This window comes from Lithobates pipiens, unplaced genomic scaffold, assembly GCF_037356315.1.
Source record: "Lithobates pipiens isolate NorthernLeopardFrog02 unplaced genomic scaffold, aLitPip1_a1.2 Scaffold_8, whole genome shotgun sequence".
NCBI lineage: Eukaryota > Metazoa > Chordata > Amphibia > Anura > Ranidae > Lithobates > Lithobates pipiens.
This window is the reverse complement of record NW_027507903.1, coordinates 145,381,915-145,407,437: the sequence shown is the minus strand read 5'-3', so window position 1 is coordinate 145,407,437 and position 25,523 is coordinate 145,381,915. Positions and strand designations below refer to the sequence as shown.

At 45.3% G+C, this 25,523-nt stretch overlaps 1 protein-coding gene across 1 annotated transcript in view; it reads right to left on the bottom strand.

The window, feature by feature from the left end:
* EXOC4 (exocyst complex component 4) overlaps positions 1 to 25,523 on the bottom strand; it is a 716,245-nt gene that overhangs the window by 611,142 nt on the left and 79,580 nt on the right. The gene's annotated exons all lie outside the window — the stretch shown is intronic.

Here is a 25,523-nt window from a genome sequence, read left to right as displayed (position 1 = left end):
TTAGGTCTCTCATAATGTGCTAGTATGGAATGCATACCAGCATATTATGACAATGCCTTGAAGGAGAATTGTTTTTTTTTTTTTACTTTAACTGCAATTTACTACTGCTTTAAGTAACACTAATATGTCTTTCTCCTCCACAAGCCCGAGATTACAAGATGCAGTACGCCAATGTGTTAAACTCTGTCACTCTGACTTTTCTCCTATCAGCATGTTTCCGGTTGCTACAGAGTATTCATTGAGTTGGTTCTCTTCTCTCTGAGCTATGCTAAACAGCATATTGCAAAAAGATGATATCGGATCAAATTCAGGTACGGTACCTATACCACTTGCATTTTTAAAACATACATGCATTGATGTTTTTCAACATATGGAACTTCAAATGAATGAACACAAGTGGCCAAAGAAATTTACTGTAAATTATTTGAATTTTAATTTGAATCCCTGAAAAGGATTTCAGAAAATGCAGGAAATTGTGTTTTTCCTATTTCATAGATTTATTTTCTTTTCTTTAGAACTATGACCTTTAGAAAAAAAAATAAAAAAAATAAAAAAATCACTGCTGCTGCAGCAGATATAACTCGTGGAATGAAAAGACATGGCACATATTCCAGTAAAATGTAACGACATTATTAACAAAAAACATAGGTCTACACTTTCTGGCAAATTAAAGAAAACATTTCACATAGGCATTAAAATGATATTTTCTGAAAGCTAAAAGGCACTGTGACCTAAAAGACAGCTTGCATTTTATAGTGATGCAACATTAAAGCAGAACTTCACTCCACTTCAGCTAGAATCACCTAGGCAATGCCACTGGAAGTATTTGTAGCTGCTTTAAAGTTTAAAGTTTTTTGAAACTAATGCCGCGTACACACGTAGCAGACTAACCGGCGGACTTAGTCTGGCGGACTTTCCGCCGGACTTTCCAAACGAGCTACCTGCCCACACACGGTACGTTTGCGGCGGACTAATACGGCGTACTAAGTCTGCCGGACTATCCGCCGTACTTTTGAAATGAACGGACTCGCACACACGCGCGGAGGAAAGTCCACTAATTTTGAGCACGTCTCCAGGTAGCCGGGGCCAACGAAGGAGGCATTGCTGGCCCCGTCACCTGGTATGGACTTAAAGGGGAATCCCTACACTGAAAAATGGGCGTGGGGGTCCCCCCCTTGGTCTATATCAGACCCTTATCCGAGCACGCTACCCAGCCGGCCAGGAAAGGGGGTGGGGACAAGGGATGTTTACATTGCTTCTAATAGAGATAAAAGTGATCAATGTAAAAAAAATAAAAAAAATAAAAAAATTTAAAGCTCCCCAGTCCCCGTGTGCTTGCGCACAGAAGCAAATGCACATGCATTTATATGTAAACGGCTTTCAAATCACACATGTGAGGTATTGCCGCGTGCAATATTGCGAGAGCAACAATTCTAGTACTGAACCTCCTCTGTAACTCTAAACTGGTAACCTGTAAAAAATGTAAAGCCTCGCCTATGGACATTTTTAACCACTTCCCGACCAGCGCACGACGATGTACGTCGACAGAATGGCACGGGCAGGCATATTGGCGTACAGGTACGTCCAATATTCGATGCCGCCCTGCACGCTGGTCGGGACCCCCGTGAGTCCGGTCGCGGGACCCGCGGACTCGATCGCCGCGGGCATCCCCGCGATCGTCTCACGGAGCGGCCGAATGGAGGAAATGCTGTATAAACAACATTTCTCCATTCTGCCTAGCAACTAGTGACGCTGATCTCTGCTCCATGTGATTGGAGCAGAGATCAGTGTACACTAAATGAAAGCCCAACCCCCCCACAGTTAGTAACAAACCCCTAGGAACACTTAACCCCTACACTGCCACCCACTGGTTAACCCTTTCACTGCCAGTGTCATTTACACAGGAATCACTGCATTTATATAGCAGTGATTACTGTATAAATGACAATGGTCCCAAAAATGTGTCAAAAATGTCGGATGGGTCCCCCACAATGTCGCAGTCACAATAAAAATCACAGATCGCCGCCATTACTAGTAAAAAAATAAAATAAAATTAATAAAAATGCTATAAAACTATCCCTATTTTGTAAACGCTATAACTTTTGCGCAAACCAATCAATAATCGCTTATTGTGATTTTTTTTACCAAAAATATGTAGAAGAATACGTATCGGCCTAAACTGAGGGAAAAAAATGTTTTTTTATATATTTTTGGGGGATATTTATTATAACAAAAAGTAAAAAATAATGCGTTTTTTTCAAAATTGTCGCTCTATTTTTGTTTATAGCGCAAAAAATAAAAATCGCAGAGGTGATCAAATACCACCAAAAGAAAGCTCTATTTGTGGGAAAAAAAGGACATCAATTTTGTTTGGGAGCCACGTCGCAGGACCGCGCAATTGTCAGTTAAAGTGACGCAGTGCCGAATCGCAAAAAGTGGTCTGGTCTTTGACCAGCAAAATGGTCCGGTCTGCAAGTGGTTAAGTACCAAAGTCTGGCGCCATTCCACAAGTGTGCGCAATTTTAAAGTGTGTTAAGTATCTATTTGCTTGGCATAACATCATCTTTCACATTATATAAAAAAATTGAGCAAACTTTAGTGGGGTTTTTTTTGCAACTCGTTAAATTTTTTCTTCCAAAAAAAGGCGTTTGAAAAATTGCTGTGCAAATACCATGTGGCATAAAAGGTTGCAATGACCGCCATTTTATTCCCTAGGGTCTCTGCTAAAAAAAAATATATATAAAAAATATATATCATTTTTTGGGGGCTCCGAGTAATTTTCAAGCAAAAAAAAAAAAAAAAGAAGAAGAAAAACCATGATATTTACATGTAGGAGATGAGTCCCAGAATAGGCCCGGTATGGAAGTGGTTAAACTAGAAACATGCTGTTGTCTGATATAACTCTTGCTCTGCTGCTACAGCCACAGCTGGGGACATAGATGCAAGAAGCAATCTCTGATGGGGGCACTAATGTAAGGGACCACTTTGATGGGGACATAAATGTACACAGATAGCTCAACTTTTAAGCAGAGAGTGTAATGGAAAACAGTCGATCTGACTGCCTATGTATGAGCACTGGTGTTTGTACTTCATGGTGCATGTTTGCGCTCACCTGGCATCCCTGTGCACTTATATTCAGTACCAGCATCAAAAAGCCATTTAAGACTTTGCCTTTCCTAGTCTCATTGCCAAGTGTTCTTCAGCGGTTCCCTGCTTTGACCTAGCCTGTGTGCCCAATGGATGTATTACTGACCCAGCCAAGTCTTTGGATTTTAATTCTGCAATCTGCAGCTGACCTGTCCGTACCCTTTGACATTGCTTGTACTTGCCCCATCTGTACCTCAGTCATTGCCAGATACGTACTGACCCCTGCATTCCATCAGACATTGCCTCTGCCTGCTGATCTGGTTCCTGCTTTATTCATCAAGTGTATACCATTCTCGACTCTGCACCCACCAGCTGTGCCATCTCTATGAATTCCAACCATCTGCACAGTTCTGCCATGAGAGCTTATGCCATAGTTCCGGTCTATCTCTAATGAACAACAAATAGGATTTTTCCATCATACTTGTAAAATCCTTTTCTTTGAGTACATCATGGGACACAGTCAAGCTAATATTCATTACCTCCTGCTGGGTTATACTTCATCATTAGGTGAATGGACACTGGTAGACCAAAGGACTTCCGATAGGAAGTGGGATATAAAAGGGAAAATCTTTTAGGAGGTAAAAAATTCCTGTCGGGATGTTCACAATCAGCATACACCACCTGTTCCAATAGGGGGAGTAGCGGGAAGGTCTGTGCGACCTGGCTTCAAAGATCCCAAAGAGGACCGGGGGGTTCAGTCACCTTTGCAAGATGCAACTTAAAATGGTGTTCTGCATTAAAAAAAAAAAAAACAAAGTCAGCAGCTACAAATACTGCAGCTGCTGACTTTTAATAAATCGGACACTTGCCTATGCCAGGGTCCAGCTATGCAGGGGATTGAAGCCCCGCTCAGTGGCGCCGGAATTGTAAATGTGGGCACCCGGCTGTAGCTTCACAGCCGAGCACCCATTGCGCATGTGCAAGCCGCACGCCGTGACTGGCCGCACAATCATCTGGGACATGTCACGTGTCCCAGATGATTGACAAGAGGAAGGGGAGAGAGGCGATCTCCCGTCCTGCGCTGAGGGAAGTGACGTCAGGAGCCCAGATGCCGAAGGAGGCAGACTATGAGGAACCCTCTAGCAACAGGCATTTAGAGGGGAGTAAAAAAAAAAAAAAAAATTCTCAAAATGTTTTTTTTTTTTTTTTTTTTTAAGCACAGTAATATATTTTTTTTTTGGGGGGGTGGAACTCCACTTTAACCACTTGAGACCCGCGCTATAGCCGAATGACGGCTACAGCGCGGATCTCCTTTTCCGGGACTACGTCGTCCCGTGCACGAGCGGCCTGCGCGCCCCCTGAGGGGCGCGCGCGGCGCGCTCTGTGATCGGCGAGTCTATGAGACTCGCCTGATCACCGATCCGAGCAAGGGGTCGATGCCGACCCCTTACCACGTGATCAGCTGTCAGCCAATGACAGCTGATCATGTGATACAACGGAGCCGGTAATCGGCTATTATTCCTCCTGACAGCGCGAGGAGAAAAAAAAAAGAGCGGATCACCGGCGGCCATGATCGGGACATCAGTCCCGATCACGGCCAGCCCTGCCAGTGCCCACCTGTCCCCTGCCAGTGCCCACCTGCCCCCTGCTTTGCCACATGAATAAAAAATGTGTGTGTCCCTGTGAGTGCCACCCAGCAGTGCCCACAGTGCCACCCAGCAGTGCCCACAGTGCCACCCAGCAGTGCCCACAGTGCCACCCAGCAGTGCCCACAGTGCCACCCAGCAGTGCCCACAATCTGCCTCAACATAGGTGCTGCATCCCAGTGCCACATATCCGTGCCCAGCAGTGCCGCCTATCAGAGCCACCTATCAGAGCCACCTATCAGAGCCACCTATCAGAGCCACCTATCAGAGCCACCTATCAGAGCCACCTATCAGAGCCACCTATCAGAGCCACCTATCAGAGCCACCTATCAGAGCCCAGCAGTCCCATCTATCAGTGGTACCTATCAGTGCCCCTTAGTGCCACCCATCCGTGCCACCCATCCGTGCATCTTATTTGTGCCCATCTTTGCCCATCAGTGCCGCCTTATCTGTGCCTATTAGTGCCGCCTTAACTATGCCCATCAGTGCCCACCAGTGCAGCCTATCAGTGCCCACCAGTGCCCACCAGTGCAGCCTATCAGTGCCGCCTCATCAGCGCACTTCAATGAAGGAGAAAAATTACCTGTTTGCTAAATTTTATAACAAACTATTAAACATGATTTTTTTTTTTTTTTGCATCTTTTTTTGTTTGTTTAGCAAAAAATAAAACTCCCAGCTGTAATTAAATACCAACAAAAGAAAGCTCTATTTGTGGGAAAAAAATGATAAAAATGTCATTTGGGTACAGTGTTGTATGGCCGCGCAATTGTCATTCAAAGTGCATCAGCGCTGAAAGCTGAAAATTGGTCTGGGACTGAGGGGGGTTTAAGTGCCCAGTAAGCAAGTGGTTAAAGGCAGAACAAACCATTTCAGTCTGTGTCAGGATCAAAAGCCTCTGCAACTGAGAAGCAGACATCGACTGGATATCTTCTTGTCCAGATTTCTCCGAAGCAGACTCATCTGCCGGGCACTCCACCGAATCCTGAGCTTTAAGTTCTTCCCCATCCTCAACCAATTCCTGCTCCAGACTAGGAGAGTCCAGGGAGGGGGATCTGTCACGTTGCCACCCTGCAGGAAGGAGGCAATCATGCCAGCACTCCTGTGCTCTAATCTGACTAGGGCTGAGGACAGTTGATCCTTAGTGATAAAGGGTAAAGCAGCAGCATTGACTGTAGGCACAATACCAGATCGGAGCAGCGGCTCAGATTGTCCGGAAGCCACTGGTCTTCAGGGAACACAACACTAGGGATATGACTAGGTTCTAGGACTGTGGTGTTAGTCCCACTCCTCTTTTTGGAAGACATTTAATAGCCGCAAACAAAGAGTACTTGGGTGTAGTACTAAAACGCCTCAAAAGGGAGATCCTTTAATATGGCTCACCAAGCCCCTATGCAACAATCCTGCTAAGCATCTTTAGTCTGCCAAGCAACATCTGGTGACGCACATGACCCGGGTAAGGAACGAACCACTGCAAGCGTCTGTTCAGATATACAGAAACAAAGGCAGCGCTATATAAGTAAAAAAGTCAAAAATGATGTAATATATATTTATATTAATATATCAAATTATATCAAATTATATCCACCTTGGAAATGATTGAAAACTTTTTATTGCACTTAAAATATAGTCCAGCAGTATCCATGGGGCTAAAATGTTGGTATAAACAACATTAGAAGGAAAATTGTGACTGTACAATTGATCAGAAAAATGTAAAACTGTACCACCATATGATCTTGAAAGAGAGGGGTTAACTGGTCTCGGGAAGATTGCTGTGCATTGATAGGAGGAAGTCACCCTGAGGCGTTTGAGGGGCAATCTAGCTTCAATCTGAAGGAGTGGGGTGATAGAAAAATTACCCCTGCTGGCACAAAACCAATGGATGTGCAGATGGATGTGCAGATGGAAAGCAGGGGGCTCCCCCGGGCCACAGCAGTGGCCGGAGCTCACCTCGATGATCCCCAGGCACAGAGTCTGGCTCTGATGACGTATGTATCTGTCACAATGGTGGAGCCAAGCCAGGAGAGACAAAGGTGGCAGCTGGGAATGGGCATGTGCAAAGATGTACGCGTGATGTCAGCACTCCTCTGGGAACAGGAACCTGTCAGTAAGGGTGAACCGCAAGCTGAAGAGTTGCTGCAGCCAACAAGTTTTGGGCTCCTGCGCTTTTACAGTCGTGCACCATCATACAGGTAAAAAAACACAAGCAAAAAAAAAAAAAAAAGGTACAGTTTGCAAACACCCACAGCTAGCCCAAAACTCCCCCGTATGGTCACTGCACACAGGTGTCCAGCTTTTAGCTAGCTTGATGGATTGTTACAATCACTGGGACACCACACAATAATAAAATAAAGGGGTTTCACTTGCCCATTCAGGCGCAGGGCCACTTAGAAACTAAGGGCCCAATCTCCACCCTTCACGGAGGGTTCCTGTCACTTGGACCTTCGAGGACTGGGTACCCTTTTCACGTTTATGGTCCACTCCCTTGGACCTGTACAGCACCCTGCAGGAAATGCCTTAGCGCTGTAGTGTCCATGATTTCCACTCTGCAGGGTCCAGCACCCAAAGGCCACGTTACAGGCAAAATCTCGCAGGATCTTGAGTCTTCTTTGTGAGGCTCAGGTACCATTTATCCAAGCATAAAAGCCTGTGTCAAATGGATCCGATTGGTCAATCCCTTGATTCATTTTGGAACAGTTTGTGGGACTAGAGACCTGGCGCTCAGAGAGCTCAAAAAAAAAAAACTGCCATCCACCTTGCAGACACTGGTAAAAAAAACGAAAGTACTTCCTGTATGGGAGGTGTTATATAGGGCAGGGGTTGACAAATTTGCTTGGAATCTAGGAGCCAGCTAAAAAAGTTAGGAGCCAGGTCCGTGACGGAGATCTGGACCTGTCCCTGGCCTGACATGGAGACGAGTGAGGGGAAGATAGCCCCCAGCCCCCCACCTGTCTCCAAGTCATTGCCCATAGCTCTTAGAGGGACATTTTTAAATTGCATTTTAGTGTAAAAATGAGATGTGATGTCTCTCTGACCCCAGATCTCATATATAAAAGAGGACCTGTCATGCTTTTTTCTATTACAAGGGATTTTTACATTCCTTGTAATAGGAATAAAAGTGACACACATTTTTTTTTTTTTTTTTAAAAGAACAGTGAAAAAAATAAAAATAAAAGTTAAAATAAGAAAAAAAAATTGTTTTAAATGCGCCCTGTCTTGCCAAGCTTGCGTGCAGAAGCGAACGCATATATGAAAGCGGTGTTCAAACCACACATGTGAGGTATCGCTGCGATCGGTAGAGTAAGAGCAATAATTCTAGCTCCAGACCTCCTCTGTAACTCAAAACGTGCAACCTGAAGAATTTTTTAAACGTCGCCTATGGAGATTTTAAAGGGTAAAAGTTTGTCGCCATTCCATGAGCGGGCGCAATTTTGAAGCATGAGATGTTGGGTATCGATTTACTCGGCGTAACATTATCTTTCACAATATAAAAAAAAAAAAATTGGGCTAACTTTACTGTTGTCTTTTTTTTTTTATTAACCTCCTCCCGCCCGCCCTATAGCCGAATGACGGCAGTGGGGCAGGCGGGTTCGTCCGGGCTGTCGTCCCTGGACGGCTTTGTGTTTACTTCCGTAATGCGCGCCGCCGGGGGCGCGCATCGCGGAAGTTTTGTATCCGCCGTGTCTCCCAGAGACAGGCGAATACAGATCGCCGTGAACGGCCAATCAAAGCGGCCGTTCACAGAGCGATCACAGCTGCCAATAGGAGATGATCTCAAATGTAAACAAATGAGATCATCTCCCATTGCCGTGTCTCTCTCTCCTCACACAGAGACAGCGTGTGAGGAGAGAGAGGATCTGTGAGTGTTACACTGTATACTATACTGTGACTAACATCTGTCAGCCCCAGTGCCAGTGCCAACTGTCAGCCCAGTGCCATCAGTCAGCCCAGTGCCATCAGTCAGCCCAGTGCCATCAGTCAGCCCAGTGCCATCAGTCAGCCCAGTGCCATCAGTCAGCCCAGTGCCATCAGTCAGCCCAGTGCCATCAGTCAGCCCAGTACCATCTGTCAGCAGTGCCATCTGCCAGTAGTGCCGCCAGTGCCAGGGCCAGTGCCACCTACCACCTGCCAGTGCCACCTGTGAACCCCAGTGCCGTCAGCCCCAGTGCCGTCAGCCCCAGTGCCGCCAGCGCCAGTGCCGCCAGCGCCAGTGCCACCTGCCAGCGCCAGTGCCACCTGCCAGCGCCAGTGCCACCTGCCAGCGCCAGTGCCACCTGCCAGCGCCAGTGCCACCTGCCAGTGCCGTCAGCCTCAGTGCCGTCAGCCTCAGTGCCGTCAGCCCCAGTGCCGTCAGCCCCAGTGCCGTCAGCCCCAGTGCCGTCAGCCCCAGTGCCGTCAGCCCCAGTGCCGTCAGCCCCAGTACCGTCAGCCCCAGTACCGTCAGCCCCAGTGCCGACAGTGCCGCCAGTGCCAGTGCCAGTCCCAGTGCCACCTGCCAGCGCCACCTGCCAGCGCCAGTGCCATCCGTCAGCCCCAGTGCCGTCAGCCCCAGTGCCGTCAGCGCCAGTGCCGTCAGCCCCAGTGCCGTCAGCCACAGTGCCGTCAGCCACAGTGCCGCCAGTGCCACCTGCCAGTGCCAGTGCCAGCGCCAGTGCCATCTGCCAGAGCAATTAGCCAGAGCAAATAGCCAGTGCCATCTGCCAGCCACATCTGCCAGCCACATCTGCCAGCCACATCTGCCAGCCACATCTGCCAGCCACATCTGCCAGCCACATCTGCCAGCCACATCTGCCAGCCACATCTGTCAGCCACATCTGTCAGCCACATCTGTCAGCCACATCTGTCAGCCCCATCTGTCAGCCACATCTGTCAGCCCCATCTGTCAGCCCCATCTGTCAGCCCCATCTGTCAGCCCCATCTGTCAGCCCCATCTGTCAGCCCCATCTGTCAGCCCCATCTGTCAGCCCCATCTGTCAGCCCCATCTGTCAGCCCCATCTGTCAGCCCCATCTGTCAGCCCCATCTGTCAGCCCCATCTGTCAGCCCCATCTGTCAGCCCCATCTGTCAGCCCCATCTGCCTCCAGTGCCATCTGCCTCCAGTGCCACGTGTAGTCAGTGTCACCTGTGATCAGTGCTGTCAGTGTCACCTGCCACATCAGCGTCGCCTGTCAGTGCCATTTGTGATCAATAAAGATGTCACAAAGATTGTATTCAGCGGAGGAGGCATATGATATCCTTGCAGCCGACGAGAGCAACGGGGAGGTTTCCGCTTCGGATTCCTCCTCATATTCAGATTGTGACTCTGACGTGGACTACGAGCCTGTCCTCAGCAGTGGTACCATGACAGCCTCAGAGGAGGAAGATGATAGTCCGCCCGTCAGACGAAGGCGCACTGGTGAGGAGGCGGTACCATCCACCAGCACCGCAGAGCCATCCACCGGCAACTCAGTGCCATCCACCGGCACCACAGTACCTCGGCAAAGGCCACGTACCAGTGGGGTGTCAACTCGGCCCCAAAGGGTTAGGTCCCATGCCAGCCTTCCCTATTCCCTCCAGAACCCCTTGTGGCTTCCTCCTAACTCAGGAGAAGCCAACGTTCCCCCTTTCACTGCCAACCCAGGAGTCCAGGTGGACACACAAAATTTTTCCCTGATGGACTTTTTCCACCTAATTTTTACAGAGGACTTGCTTGAATCCATTGTGGTCCAGTGCAACCTATATGCCCAACAATTTATTGAAAGTAACCCAACGTCCTCTTATGCCCGTCCCTACGAGTGGAGAGCCCTAACAGTGGAGGAGTTTAAAAATTTTTTGGGCCTCACATTTTGTATGGGACTAAACAATAAAAATGAAATACGTGCATATTGGTCAACCCTCCCCATCTATCACATGCCCATCTTTTCCTCAATAATGTCCCGGACCAGATATCTAACGATAATGAGATTCCTACACTTTAATGACAATACCCAGTGCCTTCCCCGGAATGACCCAAATTTTGATAAACTTTACAAAATTCGGCCACTGATAAATTACTTTTCTCAGATTTTCCCCCAGTTGTTTACCCCAGACCAACACATATGTGTGGATGAGTCCCTGATAAAATTTTCTGGCAGGCTGGGCCTAAAGCAATTTATTCCCTCCAAAAGGGCCCGCTATGGGGTGAAAATGTATAAGTTGTGTGATCGAGCCACAGCGTATACATATTCCTTCATGGTATACGAAGGGAAGGACACCCAGCTACATCCCCCTAATTGCCCCGAATACATTGGATCGAGTGGAAAAGTTGTTTGGGAACTCATAAACCCACTCCTTGAGAAAGGCTACCATCTCTATGTGGACAATTTTTATACAAGTTTACCCCTGTTCCGCAACCTCCATAGAAAGCAAACTCCAGCATGTGGCACCGTACGAACGAACCGGAAGGGCTTTCCTCAAAGCCTCGTCAACAAAAGGCTAAGAAAAGGCGAAGCGGCGAGCTTACGGAACGAGGAAATTTTGGCTGTGAAGTGGAGGGACAGAAGGGATGTCTATATGCTTTCTTCGATCCACAACACTTTTGTTGAGATCACCAGGAGGGATGGCCCAATACAAAAACCCACTTGTATACATGAGTACAACATGTTCATGGGGGGTGTCGACTTGAACGACCAGATGCTCGAACCCTATCTTGCCATGAGAAGAACATACAAGTGGTATAAAAAAATTGCAATTTATTTCTTTAATTTGGCCATATACAACACCTATGTCATTTATCGTAAGTCCACAGAAAGACCCATACCCTTCCTTGGCTACCAGGAGGAAATCACCATTGCCCTTATATACCCCAACGGCCCGCCACAAAACATTCGATCCGATGTAATTAGCAGACTCTCTGAACGCCACTTTCCTGACAAAATCCCTTCCAGACCAACAGGCCGAAGACATCAGAAAAGATGTCGGGTGTGCAGCAAACGAGGAGTGAGAAGAGACACCACTTATCACTGTGCCCAATGCCCTTCCCAACCAGGCCTCTGCATAGGTGACTGTTTCCGCCGTTACCATACTTTAGTGAATTATTAGTGAAGTATGGTAACCCTAACCCTCACTTCCTGCCATTTACCTTCAAACCCCTTATGCCTCTGCTTGCTCTGTAACTGACCCTGGCTTGTTATTCGACCACGCTTCTGCCTACTGATTCTGTACATACCTCTGCCTGATCTGGAACTGACCCTGGCTTGTTATTCGACCACGCTTCTGCCTACTGATTCTGTTTATGCCTCTGCCTGATCTGGAACTGACCCTGGACTGTTATTCAACCATGCTTCTGCCTACTGATTCTGTACATACCTCTGCCTGATCTGGAACTGACCCTGGACTGTTTGACCATGCCTTTTGCCTGCCTCTTGGACTGATCTTGTACCCTCTCAGTGGACTAGTGGGATTCATAACAGGGGTCTCACATATGTGAGGGGCTCCAGAATAGATTTTTTGGATGAAGAAGACAATTTCCTGTTTTCTCATTCCTAGGGTCTGGAGACTCGGAGGCTTCAAAGAGATTTGGGTGGGAGAAGCCTCTACCCCTATCCCCATTCTGTCCTGAACAAGGCCCTACTTCTGCCTGCTGCCTGTAGGACCTATACCATCATGCCTCTGCCTGTCGCATGAACTGACCACACCACATGGATGGACCATGTTCCTGCCTACTACCAGGACCAATATTTTGGCAATGCTGACGATCTCTGCCTGCACTGACCTTGGACTGTATATGGACAGTATACCTGCCTGTTGCCTGGAAAATTGTGTTCACTTTTGCTGACCAAGTCCCTGTCTGCTGCCTGGACCAGTGCTGCTAAAACCACAGGTAATCTTTTGTTTACTCTTTTCTCGGCAGAATGTATTTTGGGGTGTAATTCTTGGTATGTGCATGCTATGTGTCCCTGGAACACTTGATGGTGTTCCTTGCATGTTGGGCCTCTGTATGTGGCCAAGCTGTGTAAAAGTCTCACACATTTGGTATCGTTATACTCAGGAGGAGTAGTAGAACGTATTTTGGGGTGTCATTTTTGCTATGTAAATGTTATGTGTTGGAAATATCTTATAAATTTACAACTTTGCGTAAAAATAATGCGTTTTCATTTTTTTTCCACATTTTCCCAAAACTTCTGGAAAAAAATGAACAATTCAAACGACTCAATATGCCTCATAGATTATACGTTGGGGTGTTAGCTTTCCAAAATGGGGTCACTTTGTTGGCATTTCCATTGTCCTGGTGCTCCAGGGCCTTCAAAACTGTAATAGGTGGTTGAGAAATGAAATGTGTAATTTATGCTCCTAGAACGCCTGATGGTGCTATTTCAATATTGGGCCTCTGTATGTGGCCAGGCTGTGTAAAAGTCTCACACATTTGGTATCGTTATACTCAGGAGGAGTAGTAGAACGTATTTTGGGGTGTCATTTTTGCTATGTACATGCTATGTGTTGGAAATATCTTATAAATGGACAACTTTGCGTAAAAAAAATGCGTTTTCATTTTTTTCCACATTTTCCCAAAACTTCTGGAAAAAAAATGAACCATTCAAACCACTCATTATGCCTCATAGATTATACGTTGGGGTGTTAGCTTTCCAAAATGGGGTCACTTTGTGGGCATTTCCATTGTCCTGGTGCTCCAGGACCTTCAAAACTGTAATAGGTGGTTGAGAAATAAGATGCGTAATTTATGCTCCTATAACGCCTGATGGTGCTATTTCAATATTGGGCCTCTGTATGTGGCCAGGCTGTGTAAAAGTCTCACACATTTGGTATCGTAATACTCAGAAGGAGTAGCAGAACGTATTTTGGGGTGTCATTTGTGGTATACACATGCCACGTGAGAGAAATAACCTATTACATTGAAAATTTTGTGAGGAAAAAAAAAAAAAAAAAAAAATCTTCATTTTGCAAAGAATTGTGGGAAAAAGATGACAACATCAAAAAGCTCACCATGCATCTTAGTAAATACCTTGGAATGTCTACTTTCAAAAAAGGGGTCATTTGGGGGGTATTTGTACTTTCCTGACTTGTTCGGGTCGCAAGAAATGAGATAGGCCACCAGTACATCAGGTGTGATCAATTTTGTGCGATTCGCACCACAGCTTGTAGACTCTCTAACTTTCACAAAGACCAAATAATATCCACTAATTTGGGTTATTTTTACCAAAGATATGTAGCAGTATAAATTGTGGCCAAAATTTATGAAAAAAAAATTATAATTTGCAAAATTTTATCACAGAAACAAAGAAAAATGCGTTTTTTTTTCAAAATTTTCGGTCTTTTTTCTTTTATAGCGCAAAAAATAAAAACCCCAGAGGTGATCAAATACCACCAAAAGAAAGCTCTATTTGTGGGAAAAAAAGGACACAAAATTCATTTGGGTACAGTGTTGCATGACTGAGTAATTGTCGTTCAAAGTGTGAGAGCACCAAAAGCTGAAAATTGGTCTGGGCAGGAAGGGTGTTTAAGTGCCCAGTAAGCAAGTGGTTAAATAAAAAAATTTTCCCCAAAAAAAGTGCGCTTGTAAGTCCGCTGTGCAAATATGGTGTGACAGACAGTATTGCAACGACCACCATTTTACTCTCTAGGGTGTTAGAATAAATAATAAAAAAAAAATATATATATATATATATATATATATATATATATATATATATATATATATATATATATATATATATATATATATATATATATATATATATATATATATATATATATATATATATTTTTTTTTTTTATTTTTATTTTTTTGTTTGTTTTGTTTAGGGGTTCTAAGTAAAGGGATGGAGAAAGACTGGCCCATTAGCATTGTTGGTTGTAATTCCAACGGCCACCACAAGAGGGCGCCAGATTCCAGAAGGAACCATAGGATCACAGAAGGCCTCAAAGCCGGGGGCTCAATTACCGGCCGCCTGCGGCCCGACGCGATCGCGCGCCCCGACGCGATCGCGCGGGGGGGGGGGTCCACGGAGACGGGATACCCCCAGCTATGCTGCCCCAGGCGCAAGGTCGCTGATTCTAGTCGCCAATGCGACCTGGCGACCGGGTTTTGTCGAGCACTGATATAGGGGATCACTTCCTGTCTGAAGACTTTTGGTCTACCAGTGTCCATTCACCTAATGATGAAGTATAATCCAGCAGGTAATGGATATTGGCCTGACTCTGTGTCCCATGATGTATGAAAAAGAAAACTCTTGCTTCTTTGCTGACCTGTTGCCCCTACCAGGCTCTCCTAAAACAAACAAACGATCTACTAATGGCCAAAACCAATCGACACTATTCTGTGCTCCTACTCCTGGACCTCTCTGCTGCCTTTGATACGGTTGACCACCCCCACCTCCTCAAAAAACTCAACACCTTTGGTGACTGTACTCTTCGCTGGTTCTCTTCCTACTTATTCAACTGCACCTTTAGCATTTCTTACAACTCTACATCCTCCTCTCATCTTCCTTTCTCAGTAGACCAAATGGTGAGTATAGCCTCAGGTTCAAATAGGAGATACATCAAACTTATAAAAGTACCATCTTCCAAATTTGTAATTGTAGAATGCTACAAGATGTGGGAGTGTCTGGGCAGTTGCTGATGCTGACCCCTATACATCCACATCTATAAGGCTTTGAATGGACTATCTCGGTACTTGGTAGTAAATAACAAGTGAAAGAAAATAAATAAAAAATATATATGATATTTAATGAAGACGAGAAGTATATAAATACAAACAAAAAATCTTTAAAATCGTATACACTACAATTAAACAATGCTACTGTCGGGATCCCCCGTAGAGTCTTCTGTTGAAGAGGGGTATACAAAACTCCTCAACCGGTTTTGCGCCAAACCGCTTCTTCAGGAGGATAGTTTATAGGATAAATAATATCTTTGAGCAAAACATAATCAACAAAGCAAAACATATATGCAAAAGAGAAACAAAACATTTTTACAATCAAAAGTAAACTAAGGACACCGGCTCACCCACACGGACGGAAACAGCAGACCAAAAGGACCCACCAAATTCCCCCCGCGGCGGATACGGAGGATTGTACCTAATAGACTCTGATTAAGAGATCATAATGGAATTAGGAATTGTACTATAAAAAGTCAATGACACACACAGTTGTGACCAGGTGGCAAAGAAACCGATGGTGTAATAGTATGAGGGAAAGAGGGAAAGAGAAAAAGAGGGAAGAGGGAGGAGGGAGGAAGGGGAAAGGAATAACTAAAACAAGAAAGTAGAATAGGATAAGAAAGATAGGAGGAGATGGGGCAAAAAGAGGAAATGAGAAAGGGAGGGGGGGGGGGGGTGGGTAGGTGGGTGAGGGAATGGAAGGAGGGAGGGGAAAAGAGATAGGAGGGGAGAGGGAAGGGGAAAAAGGGGGAAGGGAAGGAGGGGAATGGGGGAGGGGAGGGGGAGGGGGAAGGGAGGGGGAAGGGAGGACCTCTTTCCCCCTCCCTCTCCCCTCCTATCTCTCTTCGTACAATTCCTAATTCCATTATTATCTCTTAATCAGAGTCTATTAGGTACAATCCCCCATATCCACCGTGGGGGGGAATTTGATGGGTCCTTTGGTCTGCTGTTTCCGTCCGTGTGGGTGAGCCGGTCTCCTAAGTTTACTCTTGATTGTAAAAATGTTTGATTATTTCTCTTTTGCATATATGTTTTGCTTATGTTTTGTCAAAAGATATTATTTATCCTATAGGCTATCCTCCTGAAGAAGCGGTTCCCCGCAAAACTGGTTGAGGAATTTTGTATACCCTTCTTCAACAGAAAACTCTACGGGGGAACCCAACAGTAGCATTGTTTAATTGTGGTGTATACAATTTTAAAGATTTTTTGTTTGTATTTATACACTTCTCGTCTTCATTAACCACTTAAGGACCAGGCCTCTTTTTCAGACTTGGTGTTTTCATGTTTAAAACAGTTTTTTTTGCTAGAAAATTACTTAGAACTCCCAAACATTTTATATTGTTTTTTTTCTAACACCCTAGAGAATAAAATGGCGGTCATTGAAATACTTTTTTTTACACCGTATTTGCGCAGCGGTCTTACAAGCGCACTTTTTTTGAAAAAATGCACTTTTTGAATAAAAAAAATAAGACAACAGTAAAATTAGCCCAATTTTTTTTTTATATTGTGAAAGATAATGGTATGCCAAGTAAATTGATACCCAACATGTCACGCTTCAAAATTGCGCCCGCTCGTGGAATGGCGTCAAACTTTTAGCCTCCAAAATCTCCATAAGCGACATTTAAAAAATTCTACAGGTTGCATTTTTTGCGTTACAGAGGAGGTCTAGGGCTAGAATTATTGCTCTCGCTCTACCGATCGCGGCGATACCTCACATGTGTGGTTTGACCACCGTTTTCATATGCGGGCGCTACTCACGTATGCGCCCGCTTCTGTGCGCAAGCTCGTCGTGAGGGGGTGTTTTTAAAAACATTTTTTATTTTTTTCTTATTTATTTTAATTGATTTTATTTATTTTTACACTGTTTTTAGAAAAAAAAAATGGATCACTTTTATTCCTATTACAAGGAATGTAAACATCCCTTGTAATAGAAAAAAGCATGACAGGTCCTCTTAAATATGAGATCTGGGGTCAAAAAGTCCTCAGATCTCATATTTGGGCTAAAATGCAAAAAAAAAAAAAAAAAAAAATCTGACATTTAAAAAAATATATACCTTTAAGAGGTATGGGCGGAAGTGACGTTTTGACGTCGCTTCCGCCCTCCTATGGTATAGAGACGAGTGGGGGCCATCTTAGCCTCACTTTTCTCTATGCCCAGCTAGGAAGAGGACCCGATCGCCTCCGCCGCTACCGACGGCTCCGGTAAGCGGCGGAAGGTGCGGGAGGGTGGCGGGAGGGGGGGTGGCACCTCTCCCGCCGCCGATAGCGGTGATCTCGCGGCGAATCCGCCGCGGAGACCACCGTTATCGTACAGCCGACCGCCGCCTGAAGAGATGGATATCTCGGTTGTGGCAGCAGCTGCTGCCGTTACCGAGATATCCCTCTTCAAAAAAAGGACGTACATCCCCGTGAGGCGGTCCACAAGTGGTTAAATATCTTTTTTTTTTTTTTTTTTTTTTTTTTTTTTTTGTTTCACTTGTTATTTACTACCAAGTACCGAGATAGTCCATTCAAACCCAAAGCCTTATAGATGTGGATGTGTAGGGGTCAGCATCAGCAACTGCCTAAACACTCCCACATCTTGTAGCACTCTACAATTCCTTTCTCAGTTGTGGTCCCCCAAGGTTCTGTTCTTGGATCTCTCCTATCTACACCTCCTCCCTGGGTCAGCTGATAGCCTCCTATGGCTTCCAATACCATCTCTACACTGCCGACACCCAAATCTATTTCTCTACCTCTCCGCTCACTCCCTCTGTCTCCTCACTTATCACTAATTTACTATCAGATATATCAGTCTGGTTGTCAAACCACTTCTTCAAACTCAATCTATCCAAAACCGAACTTATCATTTTTCCTCCCCCATATGCCCCTTCCCCTGATCTCTCTGTCAAAAATCGATGGCACAACTATGAGCCCATCCCCGCATGCCAAGGTTCTAGGTGTAGTCCTGAACTCTCCTTTAAGCAACGCATCCAATCACTGTCCAAATCCTGCCGCCTCAACCTCCGCAACATCTCCAAAATATGCCCCTTTCTAACCAATGACACAACAAAGCCCTTAATTCACTCGCTGGTCATCTCTCACCTCAACTACTGCAACTCCCTTCTCATTGGCTTACCTTTACATAGTCTATCATCTCTTAAAAATCCATCATGAATGCTGCTGCCAGACTCATACACATTACCAATTGCTCTGTGTCTGCTACTCCTCTTTGTCAATCCCTCCACTTGCTTCGGCCAAATAATTAAATTCAAAATACTAACAACTACGTACAAAGCCATCCATTTTGCCCCCAGTTACATCACTAGCCTAGTCTCTAAATACAAACCTACTCATTCTCTTCGTTCCTCTCAAGACCTCCTGCTCTCTAGCACCCTCGTCACCCCTTCCCATGCTCATGTCCAGGACTTTTCCAAAGCCTCTCCAATCCTATGGAATGCCCTACCCCAATCTGTCTGCTTATCTCCTACTTTATTAGCTTTTAGACGATCCCTGAAAACCCTTCTCTTCGGAGAAGCCTACCCTACCCACACCTAACAACTGTATTTTAATTTTCTCCATCAGCTCATCCCCCGCAGTTATTACCTTTTGTTTCCACTTGACCCTCCCTTCTAGACTGTAAGCTCTAAAGAGCAAGGCCCTCTGATCCCTCCTGTATTGATTTGTATTTTTGTATTTTAAGTGTACGGTCTGCCCTCATGCCGCAAAGTGCTGCGCAAACTGTTGGCAAGATATAAATTCTGTATAATAATAAGAATAATAATAATTAGGACAAATGATGTATAAAAAAAAAAAAAAGCTGCCCTCACCAACAGTTTCCTAAGAGGTATATTATAGAGGGTTACTCGATCACAGGAAGTATAATGGAAGCAAAGGGGGAGCTGCTAAAGTAGGAGCACTGGTGTGGAAACTAAATTGGATTTTTGTACTTAGCTGTAAAATGCATTTCTTGAAGAAGTACATTATGGGACACAAAGCAGGTTATTAGCAATCATGACTACCTGGGTTATGCGCCACTTGTAGGTGAATGGTTCCTGGAAGAAAAAGGCAGGGAGGAAGTCCTCTCCCATCTAATCCCTCCCATACAGGAAGTTGCTCAGTTTTGTAGCAAGCTATAAATCCCAAAAGAGGGGTAGGACATGTGTCCCATGATGTACTCCAAGAAATAGATTTCACAGGTGTAATGTGAACAGTTCCAACAGTGAAGTGCTATAACTTACTTTAACTGCATTTCACCAATTTCTGTTAGACCCCTCTCACACTGGGTCATTTTGCAGGCGCTACAGCTCTAAAAATAGCGCCTGCAAACCAACCTGAAACAGGTGCTGCTGTCTCCAGTGTGAAATCCCCGAGGACTTTTTACACTGGAGCGGTGCTCTAGCAAGACGGTAAAAAAAGTCCTGCTAGCAACATCTTTGGAGCGGTGAAAGAGCGATGTGTATACTGCTCCTTCACCACTCCTGCCCATTGAAATCAATAGGGCAGCGCCTCTGCAGAGGTGCTTTTTGGTGGTTTTTAACTCTCTCGGCTGCTAGTGGGGGGTAAAATCACCCCGCTAGTGGCCGAATATCGCCGTAAATCCGACGGTAAAGCGCTGCTAAAAATAGCGGCACTCTACCGCCAACTCACCTCCCACCCCAGTGTGAAAGGGGTCTTACAGATTCACAGAACTTCTACAGTCAAGGGACAATGCCGATTTCACAGATAAAGCATTATTTATTAGAGTAGTGAAGGGTAATGACAAATACAATACACAGAATTTAGCTCAGTATAGTCATCCTAAAACATACAGATGTGAACACCAGATCAAACAATCTGCAAATCAAAGAGACCATTTGTATTTTGCCTTCTGAACACAGGAAGAATACACCACATCCATTAGATTTTCAATATAGCAAACGCTTCAGAAAAGTCAACATCAGCATTCTCTGTACTTGCCTACTGACTGAAAAATGAAGGAGAATCTATGACTCCAAAATGTGCTGACTTGTGACCTTTTATGATCATACAGCTCCTGAGGGTAATGCCCTCAAATTAAAGGCAACAGGAAAATAACTGCAACCTTAAAACCTTAATATATTGTACACAGAGAACCAATAAATCAGGAATTCTTAGCTTTGGCCAGAAAACCACTGAAGGTCCTAAATTACATTTTAAGTTAACATGATGTTACTAACAAAATCATATCATGCAATCTAAGGCAGGGGTGTCCAAACTTTTTTCAAAGAGGGCTAGATTTGATGAAGTGAACATGCTTGAGGGCCGACCATTTTGCCTGACATTCTTTAAACCATTAAAATCGAAGTCTATGTATGTTCGTCCTAGCACTAATACACTGCGCAGCAAGAATTCTCTTGCCTTTGTGCTATGTGTGGTGAACAGATGAGCTTGGCCGTGTTATTTGGATATACCAGATTTATCGGCTTATAACCTTAACTTTAAAAAGGAAGTTTCAGGGAAAAACAAATCTTACATTTTAAATAAATAACTGAAGCAAAATAAGGATCAGTGCCCATCAATGCAGTGTAATCAGTGCCCATCTGCAGCCTCAGAAGTGCCATGAACGTCGCACCCACCATATGGTCGTGAATGCGGCCCCCGCCCCATTGCCGTGAATGCGGCCCCCGCCCCATTGCCGTGAATGCGGCACCCGCCCCATTGTGCCGTGAATGCGGCACCCGCCCCATTGTGCCGTGAATGCGGCACCCGCCCCATTGTGCCGTGAATGCGGCACCCGCCCCATTGTGCCGTGAATGCGGCACCCGCCCCATTGTGCCGTGAATGCGGCACCCGCTCCATTGTGCCCTGAGTGCGGCACCCGCTCCATTGTGCCCTGAGTGCGGCCTCCCGCTCCATTGTGCCCTGAGTGCGGCACCCGCTCCATTGTGCCCTGAGTGCGGCACCCGCTCCATTGTGCCATGAACGCAGCACCCACCGTATTGCCATGAACGCGGCACCCACCGTATTGCCATGAACGCGGCACCCACCGCATTGCCATGAACGCGGCACCCACCGCATTGCCATGAACGCGGCACCCACCGCATTGCCATGAACGCGGCACCCACCGCATTGCCATGAACGCGGCACCCACCGCATTGCCATGAACGCGGCACCCACCGCATTGCCATGAACGCGGCACCCACCGCATTGCCATGAACGCGGCACCCACCGCATTGCCATGAACGCGGCACCCACCGCATTGCCATGAACGCGGCACCCACCGCATTGCCATGAACGCGGCACCCACCGTATTGCCATGAACGCGGCACCCACCGTATTGCCATGAACGCGGCACCCACCGTATTTCCATGAACGCGGCACCCACCGTATTTCCATGAACGCGGCACCCACCGTATTGCCATGAACGCAGCACCCACCCTATTGCTAGGAATGCAAACTCACCATTGCCGTCAGTGCAAGCCCGATTCATGTCCATCTGCAGCCTTGGAGGAGACAGGGAGGAGGCGGGACGAGCGCCAATAGACATAGAGGAGAAACTTCTGTTTTTATCGAAGGCCTCTTTAATTGAAAGTCCCGCCTCCTATGATGGACAAAACAGTTGTCCAATGGCAGCACAGGAGACAGGACTTCCTTTTATACAATGACGCCATGTAAACAGGAAATACTCCTCTCCTGCATGGCACTCATCCTGCCCCCTCCAAGGCAGCCAGCATATCTATCTTTTGTGGCCCCCGACGCTCGGGGATTCATTGGAGGCCACAAAAGATATACTTGTCAAAATTACCAGGAAGGCCGTCCGAAACTGTAACGCAGGCCGCGACTGGCCCACAGGTTGGACTTTGGACATGCCTGATCTAAGAGCGGAAATATTATAATTATTTATTTATATATATATATATATATATATATATATATATATATATATATATATATATATATATATATATATATATATATATATATATATATATATATATATATATATATATCTCTATCACACTCACACGCACACACACACACACACACACACACACACACACGCGTATGAAGATAGTATGAAGTAGTTAAAGAGCAAAAATGTAACGCAAAGTGACTTAAAAAGTCAAGCGTAATGTAAGAATTTTATTTTCTATAGCAACCAATCAAATTACCTGCAGCCAGTGCTCTCCTCCACTTCCCTACACTCTGGCAGTTGAATGCCCCTTAGCATCGTCACATCCAATGCAGGGCAATGAGCACTGCATTGAACTAGATGATGTCACAAGGCCTCTAACCGCCAAAGCATAGGGCAGAAGAGGAGGGAAACTGCAGGACTGCAATGTAGAAGACTGCAGGAATGGAGGATCAGGCAAGTTAACCACTTCAGCCCCGTAAAAAAGTACCCCATTCCTGACCAGAGCACTATTTGCGATTCGGCACTGCGTCGCTTTAACTGACAATTGCGCGGTAGTGCGATGTTGTACCCAAAAAAATTGATGTCTTTTCCCACAAATAGAGCTTTTTTTGGTGGTATTTGATTGCCTCTGCGGTTTTTATTGTTTGCGCTATAAACAAAAAAATAAATACATTTTTTTTTACTTTTTGCTATAATAAATATCCACCAAAAATATATAAGAAAAACATTTTTTTTCCTCAGTTTAGGCCGATATGTATTCTTCTACATTTTTTTTTTTTACCAAAAATAACACGCAATAAGCGTATATCGATTGATTTGCACAAAAAGTTATGTCTACAATATAGGGGGATAGATTTATAGCATTTTTATTTTTTTATTTTTATTTTTTACTAGTAATGGCGGCGATCTGCGATTTTCATTGTGACTGCGACATTATGGCGGACACATTTGACAATTTTGACACATTTTTGGAACCATTGACATTAATACAGCGATCAGAGCGATTAAAAATGCATTGATTACTGTAAAAATGTAGGGGGGAGTGAAGGGGTTAACTGTGTTCCCTGGGAGGTGATTCTAACTGAAGGGGAAGGGGACTAACTAGAGGAAGTGACGAATTGTGGTTCCTAGCTAACAGGAACATACAATCTGGCACTCCTGTTAAAACAGAACAGGGAAGTGTGTGTTTACACACACTCGTCCCTGTTGTGTCTCCTGGTAACGATCGCATGAACATCAGCACCCCGCTGTGCTGTGCAGTGCGCGCCTGCTATCCAGATGCCGCCAACGTACAGTTACATGGTTTCGCACAGGGGAGCCAACCCGCCGCAGTTTTACTGGTCCGGAAGCGGTTGAACTGTTCAATGTGGCACATAGACCTAAACGGGGATTTAACCCCTGCAATGCGAGCACAGCCCCGCTGCAAGAGAGTTAAATCCAATATCAAATATAGACCTCAAGTCCCACCTATGATCTTCATATGAATTAAATAGTAAATATAATTAAACAACACAATAATTTGCTGTATTTACACAATGACTTTTACTCTCTGGCTGTGTAATAGAAAGCAGTTTTTTTTTTTTACATCAAGTGCCATTAACAAATGAGGGGGTTGGGTGCAGCAGGGGGAATGAGTGTACGAGATGCGGCCCTAAAAACTCTTAAGTTCAAATTCCTCTGGTAGTTAAAGTGTTTTTAAAGTCACTAAAGTGACTTTATACGTATTCCATGCAGATATGCTGCCATTAATGTAAGTGTTTGCTAGAAATGAACATGGGAAATTACTTTTCTGAAGCCGTGCAATCACATGATCCCCCTGTGCTGGCCAGCCTCGATCTTTGCAGAGAAGTGGAAGGGGCAGAGATTCCCTTCTACTGGCCGGCTGATGTCACAGGGTAATCTCCGCCCCTCCTGCTTCTCTTCATAGATCAAAGGCTGGCCAGCACAGGGGAATAATGTGATCGCACGGCTGCAGAGTCAGAAAAGGCATTACCCCCATTTCTAACAAACACTTACACTTTCATTAATGGCAGCATATCTGCATGGGATTACCTTCTTATATGCTGCATTATGCAGATGAACAGAGGCAGGAGGGTTGGAGAGGAAACTTATCTCATGACAGGGGAGGAGAGGGGAAGAGACCATCAGAGAAGAGAGCAGGATGAGGAGGCATGTAAAACTGACCACGGTAGTCTGGGCTCACCAGCCATGATTATCATGGTCAGCAGAGGGACTCAGGAACTGGCAGGCTCAAACAGGTTTACCACCAGTTAGGTAAGAGAAGAATTACCCAGCACAAGCACTGCGCTGTTATTAATGCCTTAAAGGAACAGAACCTTAGTTTTTGCTTTGTTTTTTAGATTTACAAACACTTTAACCATTTCCCATCCGGCCTATAGCAAAATGATGGCCAGGCGGTGGTTCAGTTATCCTACCTGGGCATCATATGACGTCCAGCAGGATAAGCTGTGATCACACTTGTCATTGCTCTGACGGAAGCTCTTTACGATGTAATCAGCCATATCCAATCAGGGCTGATGAAAATATAAACAGGAAGAGACAACCAGCGGCTCTCCTGATGGGGGGGGGGGGGCTGTGCCAATTATCAGTGCAGCCCCACACCCCCCCCCCCCCCCATGCGGATACTTGTCCAGGAGCACCAGGAAGGGCCATCACACAGGAATAAAGGTATGCCACCCTAGACCACCAAGGATATGCCGATCAGTGCCCAGGCAGCTGTCAATCTGTGCCCATTAAAAATGCCTGCCAGTGCCAGTACCGCCAGTGATGCCTATCAGTGCAGCCATTCAGTGCTGCATATCATTGCCACCCAGTGCCCATTGTCAGTGCCCATCAGTGTCACCTCATCCGTGCCATCTCATTGGTGCGACTTCATCAGTGCCCGTCAGTGAACGAGAAAACTTACTTTTTTCCAAAATTTATAACAGAAACAAAGAAAAAAAATTTTTTCCAAAATTTTCAGTCTTTTTTTATTTGTTTAGCAAAAAATAAAAACCGCAGAGGTGATCAAATACCACCAAAAGAAAGCGCCATTTGTGGGAACAAAATTATAAAAATTTGGTTTGGGTACAGTGTAGCACGCCCACACAATTGTCATTTAAATAGTGGCAGCGATGTAAGTTGGCTTGGGCAGAAAGGGGGCTAAGTGCCTGGTATTGAAGTTGTTAAGCATATTTTATTGACTGCAACAAAAATCAGGATTTCTTTACTTCTTAGAAAAACAGAAAAAGACGCATACAGAATATTTCATATTTAGTTAAGAACATGTCTAAGTGAGTGT